The sequence below is a fragment of the Orbicella faveolata genome, unplaced genomic scaffold, assembly GCF_042242905.1.
Source record: "Orbicella faveolata isolate gen_17 unplaced genomic scaffold, um_ofav_v1 contig_2, whole genome shotgun sequence".
Lineage (NCBI taxonomy): Eukaryota > Metazoa > Cnidaria > Anthozoa > Scleractinia > Merulinidae > Orbicella > Orbicella faveolata.
In genome coordinates, this window is record NW_028301547.1 from 27,123,549 (window position 1) to 27,139,647 (window position 16,099).

General features: G+C 37.3%; 3 long non-coding RNA genes across 3 annotated transcripts; 1 reads left to right on the top strand and 2 right to left on the bottom strand.

Moving 5' to 3' along the window:
- Nucleotides 1-1,537: 1,537 nt before the first annotated feature.
- LOC149112635 (uncharacterized) lies at nt 1,538-3,788 on the bottom strand. The gene is made up of 2 exons (XR_016207536.1): nt 3,684-3,788; nt 1,538-2,868 (listed from the first exon to the last, which is right to left on the bottom strand). It is a non-coding gene; the product is annotated as an uncharacterized LOC149112635 (long non-coding RNA).
- Nucleotides 1,698-3,938, top strand: LOC149112636 (uncharacterized). The gene is made up of 2 exons (XR_016207534.1): nt 1,698-1,747; nt 3,251-3,938. It is a non-coding gene; the product is annotated as an uncharacterized LOC149112636 (long non-coding RNA).
- Nucleotides 3,939-4,842: 904 nt separating this feature from the next.
- On the bottom strand, nt 4,843-6,008 carry LOC149112637 (uncharacterized). Its single transcript, XR_016207535.1, has 2 exons — nt 5,148-6,008; nt 4,843-5,018 (listed from the first exon to the last, which is right to left on the bottom strand). It is a non-coding gene; the product is annotated as an uncharacterized LOC149112637 (long non-coding RNA).
- Between the last annotated feature and the right edge of the window lie 10,091 nt (nt 6,009-16,099).

A 16,099-nucleotide genomic window follows, 5' to 3' on the forward strand; every position in this document is an offset into this window, starting at 1 on the left:
TTCGCCTAAATATCAACTAGACTTGGAAATAGCGAAAAAATCGAATTTCTTCAAACTCGCCCAGAATGAAGCCCTACGGGCACTAGTTACAAAAATATCGTTTTAAGTTCGATAAATCAAAAATTATTTTTTTCCGCAATTTTTTCGTTTCGATGCCCCAAATCGGCCAAAATCCATCGAAAATGAGCGGCATATTCAGAGGCTCGTAAACTCAAAAGCAAAAATCTTCATTACAAACTGATTGCACGTCGTATTTGTACTTCCTTTCTTGTCTATTTAGAGCTAAATAGATCGTGATTTGATTAGAACTTAAATATTTGACGAATTTTTTAAGTTAACGACCCAAGACAGCTTTACAAGAGGTCTACATTTAGCCTATTTTCAAATGCTAAAAAGGCGTTCTGGTACACGGCTTTTCCCGAAATGACTAGTTTGGTCTGAAAGAGCATTGTTTCTTCTTCAAATTACTGAAATAAAATTTTTGGGTAAATAAAATCGTGAGCGCTGAGATAGCGAACCAAATGCAGCACTTCGTCCTGAAAACGTGACCTTTGACCCAAGCGTAACGAAACCAGTTACTGCAAGAAAACCCGAAAGAAAAGCAAACGTTCCGTTATTTTGAAACAATTTCTAGTGATATCTCTCCGAAACCATGATTGCAAGAAACTATTTCCAGATATGAAATCTTGCAGGGTCAAAGACGGAGCTAAAGGGCGCATTTTGACACAATAACTTTGTTTGCCGAGAATTGAATTGCAGTCAATTCCAGTGAAATTTGCAAACTTGACGTATGTTAGCCGATACTTACCTGAATATTTATATTAATAGAAGAGTCGTCTTCTTGGATTAACCTTCAAAAGAGGCTGGACCCAGATTTGGAAACCTCTAAAAGAAGAAATGTTTAATATTCCGTGACCTACCCGATGCTATAGATTCCATGCACATGCCAACCGCATGTTTGTCGTAAAACCAACTGAACTCCACTGACAGTTTCCATGGGCAACCCCAAAAATAAACAATCCCCAAAAATGTAAAGTGAAATTGGCTGTCTTCATGAACAGTTAGAAGCTAGAGTCAAGTTCTAATGCCTTTAAAAAGTGCTTGATTTTATTTGTTTGCGTCGACTTTGTTCACTACTCTCACGTTCGAAAGCCGCGAATCGGTCACGCCAAAACAGTGGAGATCGTGCAGACTGCAGACACTTGTTTGGGCTTTTCATTGTGACTCCTTCTTTTGGGTCTAGTTACAAAATAGTGTTAAATATATCTGAAAGTTTGTCATTTATCCACAGGCTGCACAAGCGCAGTATTTGACTTTTGATTCAATAGACAAACGCGTACAAGACTTTGTATGGGAAACTTACTCAGTCTGCACGGTCTGCAGTGTTTTGGCGTGACCGATACTACGCAGTATTCGAACGTGACAGTAACGACTGAGTGAACAAAGTAGAATCAAGCTTTTTTAAAAGGTAATGGAACTTGACTCTAGCTTCTAACTGTTCATGAAGACAGCCAATTTCACTTTACATTTTTGGGGATTGTTTATTTTGGGGTTGCCCATGGAAACTGTCAGTGGAGTTCAGTTGGTTTTACGACAAACATGCGGTTGGCATGTGCATGGAATCTATAGCATCGGGTAGGTCACGGAATATTAAACATTTCTTCTTTTAGAGGTTTCCAAATCTGGGTCCAGCCTCTTTTGAAGGTTAATCCAAGAAGACGACTCTTCTATTAATATAAATATTCAGGTAAGTATCGGCTAACATACGTCAAGTTTGCAAATTTCACTGGAATTGACTACAATTCAATTCTCGGCAAACAAAGTTATTGTGTCAAAATGCGCCCTTTAGCTCCGTCTTTGACCCTGCAAGATTTCATATCTGGAAATAGTTTCTTGCAATCATGGTTTCGGAGAGATATCACTAGAAATTGTTTCAAAATAACGGAACGTTTGCTTTTCTTTCGGGTTTTCTTGCAGTAACTGGTTTCGTTACGCTTGGGTCAAAGGTCACGTTTTCAGGACGAAGTGCTGCATTTGGTTCGCTATCTCAGCGCTCACGATTTTATTTACCCAAAAATTTTATTTCAGTAATTTGAAGAAGAAACAATGCTCTTTCAGACCAAACTAGTCATTTCGGGAAAAGCCGTGTACCAGAACGCCTTTTTAGCATTTGAAAATAGGCTAAATGTAGACCTCTTGTAAAGCTGTCTTGGGTCGTTAACTTAAAAAATTCGTCAAATATTTAAGTTCTAATCAAATCACGATCTATTTAGCTCTAAATAGACAAGAAAGGAAGTACAAATACGACGTGCAATCAGTTTGTAATGAAGATTTTTGCTTTTGAGTTTACGAGCCTCTGAATATGCCGCTCATTTTCGATGGATTTTGGCCGATTTGGGGCATCGAAACGAAAAAATTGCGGAAAAAAATAATTTTTGATTTATCGAACTTAAAACGATATTTTTGTAACTAGTGCCCGTAGGGCTTCATTCTGGGCGAGTTTGAAGAAATTCGATTTTTTCGCTATTTCCAAGTCTAGTTGATATTTAGGCGAAGCTGCTGTTAAGTGAGTGGATTGGCACCTTGAACATGTATCCACCGCCAGATAAACACACAAAAAATATTAAATCCTGTACCTTGATGACGAGCACACTTAAATACTGTTTGTCAGATTCACTAAGACGACAAACAGGCTTTGTTCCAATTATGCTGTTTACAATGGACAGCATGGTCTTCATGTTACCAATATCAATGTTCATTTTCCATCGACATGACTGTAGGTGACTGGTAATGACTTACAGTGAATGTTGACTGATCTGAGTGATGAGGGCTCTTGGGACAGGCAGATCAAGGGATGACTGTATCAGACTATAACAGAGAAACAATAAGGATCAATAAATCTATGCACACCTCTACAATTACCAGTAACAGTATTCTACAAAAAAAGATAAACTAGAAGATTTGGTCCCTGACTATAATTATTGCAAGATTATATGAGGTCTCATACAACTCTCTACTTTCAAAGCGTTTCTTTCCACCTTTTTTTAAGGTGTTAAACCCAAGGTGTGAGCAAGTTGTTGTGGCAATCATTCCAACTACAGTACATTTTTTTTACATGTTCTGTACCAAATATGGGGCTTTCATCTTACTAGTTTCATCTTTGAAAGAGAAATATAATTTAACATTTTTGCATGTGTTACATAACAGACAAAACTTTCAATGTAGGTTAAAGACAATTCTATATTTATAGTACCAACTGCGCTTAGCCATAAACCTACCTCGCAGGAAGCCCACTCTTAAAGTAAGTAACATAAATATAAATTAATTGATAAACAAGTAAACAAAGAAAATACAACCTAGCTAAAATGTAAGTACATAAAATTAAAATGATTTTTTTACAATAAAAAATATAACAATATTACATTGTTGAAAATGGAAGTAAATTCATAAATTCAAGAATTTAATAATTGATATTATAAAAAATTATGTCATCGATAAATTTAAATTTAAAATCTTACGCGACAAATCTTTCTTTTAAAATTCCTTTGTACCAGTCATGGTGCGTGTTGTTGAAACGTTTGAAAAGTAAAACTGTGTGCTTAATTTGTTACGCTTCATGGATGGATGCAATGTGTTGTATGTGTTGATAGATGAAATGCAATTACATGTAGGTTAATAGGCACCTTAGTAAGAGAAGTGCTGTTCTCAAACCACCATCACTGTAGCCTTCAAGATGGCCCTTCACAGCAGATAGTATCAACCTTGGTATGGGGTGTGACAAGCCAGACAAGCTGTGAAGAATCTTGCCTGATGTTGATGTTACAGTCACATGACCACCAGAGGATGACTGGAGGAACTTCAACCTGAGTATCAGACGAGTATAAAGATGGGAAACTTCACATGCTTTCAAAATAAAGACAAATGTATTGTAGTGAAAAGTATTGAATGAAATTATTGTTGTATCTGTACAGCTATTACTTTGCACAGTGTGACACTAGATTCCATTGCCACCTAGCTGGCAGAATGGATATTTATCTACCTTCAGTTATAAATTAACTGAGGCATAACAGAAAACAAACCCTTCCCTTCCAACAGTTGTCATGGGTTTTATTCCCAAGATGATCCAACAATTACATATGGTTAGGCTTCAAGCTCAGCACTCCTCTCACAAAGTCAAGCATCCCGACCCTCACGCCCGGACCCCACATGTACAAATGTCATGTATTTAAAATAATTGAAGGGGTGGGATGATGTGTAGTAGATGTCAAATTCTCACATATGGCCAGGGTCCCCTCTCCTGGGTTTGACATCAATGTACATTATCAAATCAGTTAAATACAGGTCATGAATCAGCAAACTTTATTTAGTGCTAGGTCTTTGGAGAAGATACCCTGATTCCAGAGGTTTTCTTGCTCTCTTCATATCCTAATGGTCGAATTTGTGCCCTGAAGTACATGTATTTTTACACTCTTTTTGACCACCACAAAGGTGGCTTTTTGTGATAGAAGAAGAAGAAAGAAAACCCCAGGGACCAGGGTATCTAGCAGACTAAACCCTTCATTACCTGGGATATTAACAAAATGGGATCATGTTACATTAGGTGGTGCAGGTTGATACTGTTGACCAATGTATTGACTGATACTCGGTCGATACATCAGCCAGGTATCGGCCTTGTATCAGCCTTGTATTGGCTGAGTGTCGGTCAATATATCAGTCAATATATCGGTCTATAGTGTCAGCCGACACTACAGTAAACATGATTGACAGCATGTTATTGGCTAAGCTACAATGCAAGTAACAAATTAAATACAATGACCACTAAAACGTGGGGAGGACCAATCAGAATTGAGTGTTTTATTTTATTACAATAAATTTACGCTTACATTGATATAGTTAGGGATTTTATATGTAAGAACTTAAAATTACCTTCCATTTGGTCCAAGCGCTGTCTGAACTAAATCCTTCAATGCGCGTAGCGAGCCCTTTAACTTAATATCATCCAACGGCTGCACTGCAATCTGCATATAATTCAAAACACTCATATTAGGAAAATACATACCATATATAAGCTTCAGCTACTAAGTAGTTTATTTTTTTTTTTAAAAAAAGCTGCTTATAACTGAAAATGTATCTTCCTGGCAGCCTACCTGAGATGTCCATTCGTCTTTCGTAGACAGCCTTGAAGAAACACTTTTACCCTCCATTCAGGTCATATGCAGTATAGCCATGTGTATTCTCCACAACTGTGTAAACTTTTGACAAGAAAATAGGAAATTTTGCCTACTCCTGCCTGCAACATGACGTTAATTACAGGAATGGCTCCGAGCCTTTTGATAATAAACCGCTGACCTAAACTATGTATGCTGACATAGTTGCTTACAATCATATACTTTCGCCACCGGTTTGGATAATCAATTAACGCAAGATGTAGCTTAGATGTTGTTGTTTTTATCACCGGTTATCAGAGCAGCTCGTTTGTGTCTTTTCAGTTGATAAACTAATCACAGAGCACTTACCTCACATTCGTATTTTATTTTATTTTACTTTATTTTTTTTTTCACATGATCAGTTTCAACGAACCCAGATCAGTGCTGAACTAAAGCGGTGACTATTGACGACTATTCGCCACTATCCATGACTGTTCACCACTGCACTATTCGCTAATCGAGTTTTTTTAGACACCCTGCTAAAGGTCAGGAAATGGTCAGGAAAAAGACATTTTCCCTATAAAAAAGGATTTGTTAAAAACTTGTCAGTCATAATGAATGGGCGGAAAGGAGGGCTGCCCCTGAGGGCAGGCTAGAAACCGTTACTATGTCTGTTGTTTATTTGGTTAGAGAAATGTTATTTTTATCAAGGGAAAGTCAGAGAAAAGCATTGTTCTGGACCTCTAGTTTTGTCTCTAACTCAAATCCTTGCATTGTGGGTAACAAATCATGTTTGGAATTCAAGACAGAATTGATGTTAAATACATTTATCAGAATTATTTTTGATATGTTTATATTTTTTGCTTTCGCAAAATTTTAGAGTCCCAGTGTTGTCACCGAATAGTCCGAGCACTGCCTTCCGTGCCTGTCATGGTAAACACTGACACCTTTAGTTTTCAGGGCTTGGCTCTGTAAAATGCCACCACAACTGAGAATAAGACACGTTGTGCATTTAAAACGCGGCGATGAATTTCAAGCTCCCGAAGACACATGTTCAGTCTTTCCTTGGGGTTTTAAGTGATATCACAAAGGACTTCAAGAGTCAACTTCTTGAAAACTATTCAACGAATTTCATTTGAAATACCTGTGCTTTTGTAGAAGAAAATAACTGGCGACTGAGTGCGTGCTTTATTCGATATTTTTTTATTGATATCATTGTATGCTATATTGTTTGACGCACAGAAATCTCAATGAAATATTCTGATGCAGCAAACACTTTTCTAGTGGGTGGAATGAATTTTAATCAAGTATGTAAGGAAGTCTCAAAGGACATCCCGTTCATTTTAGTGTCAGAGAGCGTCGTGTGTTGTGAAGGTGGACCAGTATCTTCGTCGATGTGCTCCCCTTCGCAGATAAGTATACGCTTTCGTTTTTGCATTTCTTGACCTTGTTCGCTTTTCGCCTCGTTTCGCTACGCTTGCCCTTTTCCGCAGTTTAGTGGTTTAGTATAACCAGTTCGTTGAGCAATTTTTTACCTCCACACAGTGAAGAAATTGTTGAATACTGGGAGGGTGTGAAACTTTCGGAATAAAGAATTACCAAGTTCGTTTAGACAAGCACATCGGAATAGCAGGTTTGAAAGTTTCTTACTGAATACCACATTTCAGAAGTACTAGCTCTCTTGTTCGTTGTATTTGTAACTGTTTAATGTTGTCCACGATGGGTCTGAACTGCAGGTCACATTCCACAAGTCAGAGTACAGAGTCACTGTGCTGCAGATAAATAAACAGCACCAAGATTCAGTCTCCTAGCCCTAATTAACCCTAGCACTCTGCGTAAATGTTGTTTTAGATCGAGGGGAAACTTTTGGCATAGTTATTCATCAGTAGCGTAAGGATTTCTACTCTTGACCTGTGGAATGTGACCTGTGGTTTAGACCCGGCTTGTTGTCCATTGTTCCGATGCTCTGAGTTGCTAAGGGTATGAAGATCTGACTGAACAGTTTTAAAGTTACGTCAATAATATTCCCTGAGAATTTAAATTCTCTTCTCATGCAGGAACAATTTGTTTCCATACAACCGCTGAACTTACTGCTCGTGAATGTTTTAATTGGAGTTTAATTTAGTCGGTTTTACTTTGAGAGCGACTTTGTTGAGATGTTATACAGCCATCCTTGTCCTTTGCCACACGATTGATTTCTGATACATTTTCGGGTAAGTAATATCAAAATATTTAGTTAGAATTTTAGAAATAAAGGCAGATTTGAGTTATAATTGTATTGTGGCTTTTCTTCATTCATCCTCGTGTTTTCATAATTGTTTACATTTTCGTGAAATCAGAAATTACTTGACGAATGGAACCAATTTTGAGCAAACTTGCGTTGAATTCTGGCGAGAAAATAATCCTAAGAGAACATTAAGAAATTTGTTAATGCAGGCGATATTGTCCGATGTTATATGGCCGGTTTCTAACTACTAAACTGATTGACCGACTGATAAGACCTCAAACTCAAAGGTGATATATTTTTGACAGTTTCCTCTCTCCTTCTGGCATTAGACGAACAGAGGGGAACCCAAAGGAAATGTAACCATTATGAGCTAGACTACGAATAGTCCCTCTTTCGCTTAGTCCGTCGTGCGGGACGCGAAAGAAAACCGCGAGAAAAAAATGGCCGCGCGAAATCCTGGAGGCGAGGAGAGCGCGAAAGGAGGGACTACCGCCTAAGCCCAAGGGTTTGAATTATATGCGTTGCTCTCACAACGCAAAAATATGATTGGCTTATGTTAGGCGCGTTGACAACGTGTTCTCAACATTCGAGATACCTGTGACGTCTTGCAGGAATGTTTTGGAACCGGAGCAAATCGAAGCGGTACCAGAGCAAATCGAAGCGTTGGAATCGCGCTTCGCAAGCCGTGATGTTCTTGCGAATCTGCCAACAGGCTTTGGAAAGATTTAAATTCATCCAGTGTTTTGTTTGGCAAAGCTTTCTGCCTCCAACCCGACTGCGAGCGTGTTAGTGATTTCGCCGCTCAACAGCATCGTCTAAGTCAGCGAATATCAATTCACTGAACTTGGCCTTTCTGCCGCCCATTTGAAAGATTGATCCGGACTCTCACTTGAAACCGGACATTCACCTGAAATTTTCCGCTGCTATCGGCAAACATTTCACCGCAGTTGGATGATCTCCTATGTATAATGTATAATGTATAATGTATAATGTATAATGTAAATTCTCGGTTGAAACTCTGTTGAAATTTTCGCAATAACTTTTAGACGCAGCGAAAATCCTTACAAGAGGCCTCATTCGCCGTCTTCTGTTTAAAACTTCTTTGGCAGTTTCGCTGAACGAACACTGAACGAAGATATACTTCTCACGGCATATGTTTTTGCCTGGCTACTTGAAGAGTAGAGTAGAGCAATTTTATTCAGATCTCCCTGGGCTATTGATAACAGGCGATAATAAGAGGACGTCAAGATGAGAAATCCTACACCGAAAAATCACTCGGCCGTGAAAGGGCAAACCCTTGGGCTTAGGCGGTAGTCCCTCCTTTCGCGCGCTCCTAGCCCCTAGGATATCGTGCGGCCATTTTTCTCTCGCGAATTTCTTTCGCGTCACGCACGACGGACTAAGTGAAAGAGGGACTACTCGTAGTCTATCATGAGCAGCCGTGTTCAGCTTTGAAGCTACGTTCTCTCTTTATCAGCCTCTTCATTTTGCGATCAACTCCAATTTCAGGTAAATTCTAGGTTTTACTTTATCTTTATTTTACAAGTATGATCTGACCTTGTTGCAAAGTCTGATTTAAAAATTCTGACTAAGATAGCTATCACGATAAATTGATTGCTATGGTTCAGTTTGACCCTTGCTGCAATTTTATGATTTTTTTGTTCTAGTGTATTGTAATTTAAATTAAAATGCACCAGAAACCATTTTGGATTGCAGGTTGTAGTTCTTGGGTTCTAGCGCAACCTGGTAGTTGACTACAGGAAATGACTGATTCCAGATAAGTACATCGTAGTTTTGTCATTTGTTCGTCGTTTTCCTGGTAAACGATTTAATTCAGAGCAAGATTGATCGAAATACAATATACCACCAGAATCCCAGACCTAACGCGTTTGTACTCAGTAAATTTTCTGAGCGAAAAGAAAGCCAGTCACCACTATAAAATGCATTTCTCTAGTCTCTTGATTTCAGGCTAGCGAATACAATGTAATATGCCTGAAAATAGCAACATCGTACAACTACAAGACTGTTCTATTGAATAAAGGAGATTTACTTCATTTATTGACATGTGCTCTCTTTTTTCCAAGGTTGAACACAGAGTGCACGTGCATTGAAAGAAAATGCAGCCATTTTGGATTGTAGTGTTTTACCCTTCGCTTCGATGCAAGTAGACGACATCTGAAAGATTTTATAGTCAGATAAGTTCGTTCTCATTTTCTTAACTCTTCTGTCTTATACCATTTACAGTATCAGTCCAAGGAAGAAAATAATTGATTTTCTTTTATTATGTAGAGTACATCCCGAGGGAAATAACCAAATAAACTGTCTTCATGTAGCAAAAAAATAATAAGTTTATACTGCTTTGTGCGTTTAAACGCTGTCTGAATAGTATTTATGCTTTAAATGTCTCTGTGAACCGTTAGCTCTGCATTTTTTTGACCAAATTCCTAAGCCTAACGCAGTTTTTAAAAGTCAGTGTATCAAAGCTTCCTCTTTTCTTTTTCATGCAGGTTTTAAAAAAGATATGCTGAGAGAAAACAAGTCCATTTTGTACGACAGTGCGTGGCTCTAATGTTCTTTGGTACAATGTAAGTATTGCAAACATCTTGGTTCAGATAGACCAGATATTATCTTCGCAGTTTTCTATTCATTAACTGAGAAATGTTGTCTAAATGTACCACCAAAGCTCAGCAGTAACGTTCATAAAATATTTTTTGCCGGTGTTAGAAATTTATTTGCACCTTGCCTCACTTGGTTTCTGGAAAATTTATGAAACGAAGGACTGAAAATTCGCCAATGCAAGAAAAACAACTTCGTTAGCTCTTGGACTCGGTGGTTTCAATCAGTAGTTCACTGCTTGCTAATGGCTGGAAACGCTTTTTCTCTACAATAAGTCCAGCACCTCAAATTTTGCTTTTTTTTCGGTTTCAGTCTAAAGTTAATAAAATCTCCTTCCATGTCAATACATTTTAAAGTATCTTGCAGAGAAAATCTTTAACTATTTTAATGTCCTCGGCGGAACCAGGAAGTTTGTTTGAGATTTGCCAGCCAACAAAAATTTAGTGTTTTCTTAAATAATTTTACCGTACAGTATTGATACCTGCTTTAAGAAGTCACTGCAGAATTGCCTGTTATTAAATTTATAAACACGTCTCGAATTTGTTGATGAAAAAAATAGTTCGTTTTATGTTTAATCTCCTTTTTTGCCAGGTGAACTCGGATATTGAAGAGAAAGTGAGGCCATTTTGGATTGCAGTGTGTAATTCTTGAACGCTGGTGCACTATATATGACATATTGGAAAAATCTTAATTCAGATAAGTTCACCCTTTCCTTATTTTACTTGAATTTGTCGTCGACCACTTTAATAACTGTGTCATTCCAAGTATCCTGTAGAGAAATCTAATCGGGAGTAGTGAAAGATGAAATTTTGATCGTGTGGTGAGTTTGGGACAAAGAATTGAACATCTCCGTCCGTGACGGGATTCGAACCCATAAACTCTTACATACCGGTTGGGCAACGAGGAATTGTTCTGATGTCCGAACGAATTCTTAAAAATACACGATTGCGAGAGATTTGTTCATCAATTTCAATAAAGTAAAGCTTTAGAAAAGCACTGTAAATGTGTATTTAGGGGCAAATATTCGAAATTAACACAACTGGAGATCCGATAATCGTTGAAAAGTAATTTAATTTGTTGTTTTCTGCTCTTTTTATCACCAGGTTGAATGCAAACATCGTTTCAATCGAAAGTGTAGCCATGCTGGATCAAAGTGTGTAAGCTCTCGAAGCCTGGTTCAAGTTGACAGCCAGAAAAACACCTTTTTTCAGGTAAGTCGTTTTCTTCTCTGTTTACCATTGAACGGTTTCAGTCCAAAGAGTGATCAGAGTCTGACCATATAAATGCCTTCCTGACCCTTGTTATAAGCATTTCAGTTGGAGAGAAAATATTGGAATCAGGATATATTGTAACTGGTAAGAAGAATTTTACTTGAAGATTGGAGACTTGTCCAGTAACATAATGGAATCAAAGTTACAGAATAAAACATGCTGGTGTTAATTATTATAACCTTCGTAAGAACATTGTGAAAACAGTAAGTGTTAAGTGATACAGTCAATATTAACCAGCTATTTTGTTGATGTTTCCTTTCTTTCTAGGTTTAATGCCCTTTCAAAGAAATGTGTAGTCATTTTGGATAGCAGTGTACTGGCTCTTGGACCCTGGCCTGGAAATATCTTACTTCAGATAAGTCGTTTTCTTGTTTCTCTAGTCGTTTACCATTAACGGATTCAGTCCAAGAGTGATCAAAATATAACATCGTACCTCGTTGCGTTGTCAAGTATGTTACAAAGGCAATGTTACCAAATTCATAAACTAACAACAAAAGAAATGTATGACAATCAATTGGGAAAATTAATATTTTGAGTACGAGACTGAAGTGGAAGGTTGAACATCGCAATTTATTATTTTAAAGGACAACTTGAAACGGCCGAATATTCTCCGCAATGCAAAATTGAAGTGCTTTTTCCTAACATTTTGAATTCAAATTTAACAGAATAAAAACGTGGTGGTGGTAATAGAAATTGTTACAAATTTATTTTGATATAAACATTGTGAAAAACAAAGATTCTAACGTAGCATTTCAGCTTACTCTCGGCTTGGCTTTGCGAACGAAGATTTAAGGAAGTGATCCATTTACGCTGCAGACAGAGAAGCATGTACGACAATTTACGAGAACAATTCCAGTTTAATAGTACAATGATAATTTGCAGTGCGAACAATGCTTTCCTTATACGAGGCCGCAAATGAACTTTAAAGGCGATTCATTTAGAGAAGGAATTACTCAAAATCAAATGTGTTTTAAAATAGTATTGTCAGGCATTCAAGAACGAACAGCAACTTAATTTATAACGACTGATAGAGCTCATGACTTTATCGGCATGACAATTCTAATTGCGCTTTGCCAAACACGATCATTTTTCGGTCATCAATGTTCGAAGCTTGACCAATCTATATAAACATGCACTACTTTTTCGTCTGTGTAACTGATATAAGTACAGTGTTAAACATGGAGGTGAATGAAAAAATATCATCGCCTAGGGCAAATTAGTGTCTTGCTACACCATTTAACATGGAAAATTAACGTTTAGAACAGAGAACAGGTGGCTGAAAATATTTACGAGCGTTGTTTGGTTTCGATACGTACTTGCATGTGTCCGGGCACAAGTGGGCTCAAGCCTTTAGAGAAATGTCATGTTTTCGATGTAGCGATGTTTCACTGACATAGATTTCAAAGTGTAGTTTGAGTATTTTCTTTTTCTCAAGAAAACAACAGTTTGTTGCATGTGAATAAAGTTTTTGTGTCAGTATTCAAGCAAACAGCAAACAAATAACATTCCAGCTAGAATAAATATGTGACGCTAGTCTCTCAGGGTAGCTGTAATGATAAACTGAAGTAATGGTCGAAACATTTTGAAACAAACAGCAAAAAAAAAAAAAATCAATAAAAATAAATAAATAAATAAATAAATAAATAAATAAATAAATAAAAATGGACCCAGAGAAAAATAGATAAATAAAACAAGTACACAGGTCAAAAGGTATCAAAACTACTGTTTACACTTATGAAATGTAATAGTGAAATAGAAAATAGATAAAATAGAATCGAAAACTTTAGAAAGCTTTGAATGTACATAGTATGTTAATTGCCGCACGCGCAGTCTCCCGCTTCCTTGGAATGTCGTTTTCCGTAAAAAATAAACAATCTTCAATCTAAGCAAGAGCCATAACCGGGGACGGAGACCGTAAGTCTCGGGATCTGCGCGCACCTAATGATATGGGGCACTCTTGCTATTTTTAGAACAAATTGCGCCACCCTGACTCGGACATACATCCGAGCGGATCCACGCACATGTCATGGGTTCTCGCGTGGATGTTGTCTAAAGAATAAAGTTTATGTAAGAAATCTCTCTACTCTGGTATCGAGGTAATTTGTGAATTTCTCAAACAGTGCTTAATCATAACCAAAACCTGTTTTTGATAGTTTCTTATTATTTCTGCTCGTTTGGCAAGTTTTGGAAGGAACGTCTGACGCGTACAAGTAGCTCCAGGGCGTGCACTTTAAAGTCCGAGTCTGTGTTTTCAATTGTAGCTAATTGGCAACAAATCTTGACAAAGATTTCTTTCGTTATCTTTTGTGCTGAGATTCTGCAACAATTTTCACTAACGCCAAAAGGCTACTATCATGTGTGTTTCTTCAACGTAGTGAAATTTTACACAGCTAGGGGCCAAACCACCCCCCAAATGTTTCATCAGTTCTTGGATATTTCACATTATTTCGCATTACTTAAAAAATATAAACTCTTTCTACACCAAACTTGGCAGAAGAGCAGGAGACCTATTGCCAATTATATTTATGTGAAAAATGTCAGTAAATGTCAAAGTTGTGACGTCACAGTGATGACGTCATGTTTCTTGCCACTTTTGAAGTTTTTAATATGCATATTTTGTACAATGTGTTGGAAAGAGGACATCAAGGGGAGTTGAAACCTGAAAAAAATTTGTCCATATCACAAAAATTACATGAAATATGGCATTTTTAAATATGAAAAATAACTCTGCAAAATATGGAGTCCTCCCCTTGAGAAAAATCACCAAATTGGAGCCGTAATTTTGTTCCAGCAAATGCAGCTATGTTGCACATGTGATGTGCCAGATGACTAAAGCAAAAATAAAGAAGAAAATCGGAATAAAAAATTATCCCTCTAGTGTTATTGCGTTAAAATACGTTTTGTTACGTCATAACCTGTGACGTCACCCGTTTTTTTTACTGTTAATACTATCCTAACAAAGCCGAAAATCAAATTTCTAAAACCATACGATTTTTGACAACATCAAGCTTTCTATTTTTCTAGATTATTAGCCTTCCTAGAAAAAGGCTGAAAAAAATAAACCAGAGAGACTGACTTAAGAAGGACAGTATGGTTAAGCAAATTCCGGGGGGGAAAGCAAAAAAAATTTAATTTACCATATCTCAAAAAATAATCATCATAGCAAAAAACGGTTTCCGGCATTTTACTCCTCAAGGCAAGGCCTTTCCAATGATATAATCTTTCTGAACCAAGCAAATATAGCCTTCATGAAACATTAGGGGGGTGGTTTGGCCCCTACGTGAGCTGCGAAAATAAAATAGACAAGGAGTTTTGATAACTCAGCCAACAAAATCGAAATCGTTATTCGAGTTGATTAAAGAAAACGTCATCGTAACTTTGGTGATTATTCCTGCCGTATTCACATATTTCCAGCTAAGCAGTTTAATATGTTCTCAAACATTTATCAACCTTGAACATATTTAAAAACTAGAGATATTATTGCGGAAGTCCAATTTGTCATGTTTACTGACTGCAAAAAACACGGATCGGCGGGCGCTCTCTTCATCGACAACAGGCAATTTATTGAATGTTTACACAAACAAAGCCTAGCCGTGTCTACAGACGTAAACTTATTGGGCCTTGATGAAATATCAAGTGTTACTTACAATTCAGGCGAAATGCAAACTTGCAATTGCTTACTACTTTTCGGTGGCGATAGACTCTGGCGAAATCCCCCAAGCGTGTGGCAAGAGGAGGGAAACCTTGAAGTCCTAAAACGCTGCAATATCCAAATGTTTCCAACCAGTTTTTTTGCTGTGTTACGGAAAAGCTGTTAATCTTCAGCATATGTGAAATTTATAGTGGAGTAATGTGGAACTCTTGTAAAAGAAGCAGCGGAACACAACTTGGTCTGAGTGATATAAAACGGGACATACCTAAATTCGACACTGCCTTACTTCAGTCGAATTGGAGCAGCTTACGACGAAAATATTTGAGCAAAATTCCAACAGACATAAACGTATTGAGTTGTGGGCCAAAAGCATAAAACATGTCTGGAATTTCGGATGCCATTGTCCCCGCGCTACAACCGCAAAAATCCTCGCAGCGTGTACGCGCGCTTTCCGCACACGATGGCGTAATTTGTTCTAAAAATAGAAAAATTGTCCCATATCATAGGGACAGCCCCAATACTAGAAATGGCGCGTGCTTACGGCCTCCGTCCCCGATTATGGCTCCTGATCTAAGCTCATTTTAGCAACTCAGTGTAAAAGTTTTACATCGATTCGACATAAGGAAGATTAGTACAAAGTTATTGCATTGGAAAACGTTATTATCAGAAGTTAGAAACTAGTCTCACTTAGTGCAGGAACCGTGATTTTACAAGAAGTATTTACAAGCAGTATTCCTGAGGAAAGGTTTCAAGACATAATTATCATTAAGGTTTAATTTTTGCTTTGGAACTTTTGAACAAACCTTTTGAATTTTAATTATATTCGTCCTTTTTATCTCTTATATGGAGTTCTTAAAAATGAAACAAATTTTAGAACCTGCAAAGGGTGAAGGTTAACTGAGAGCGTCTCTTTCCATGTTCATCAAATTATAAATGCGGTATAGTAATAAAACATATATGCAGTATGTGGTGATAAATCATCTAGAAATGTTAAGTTTCGTGCAATAACTTGTCAGGTAAAACTGATATCGTGCTTTTAAAAAGGACCTCCATCTTGGATTTCAAAATTTGCAAATATGTCAAAAAGTTTGAAAATACTAAAAAATATGGCGATTCAATTTTTTTTTCTTAATTAAGACTTTGTAAAAACCATAAAAATGTCTAAAACATGGACTTGAGCTTAGAA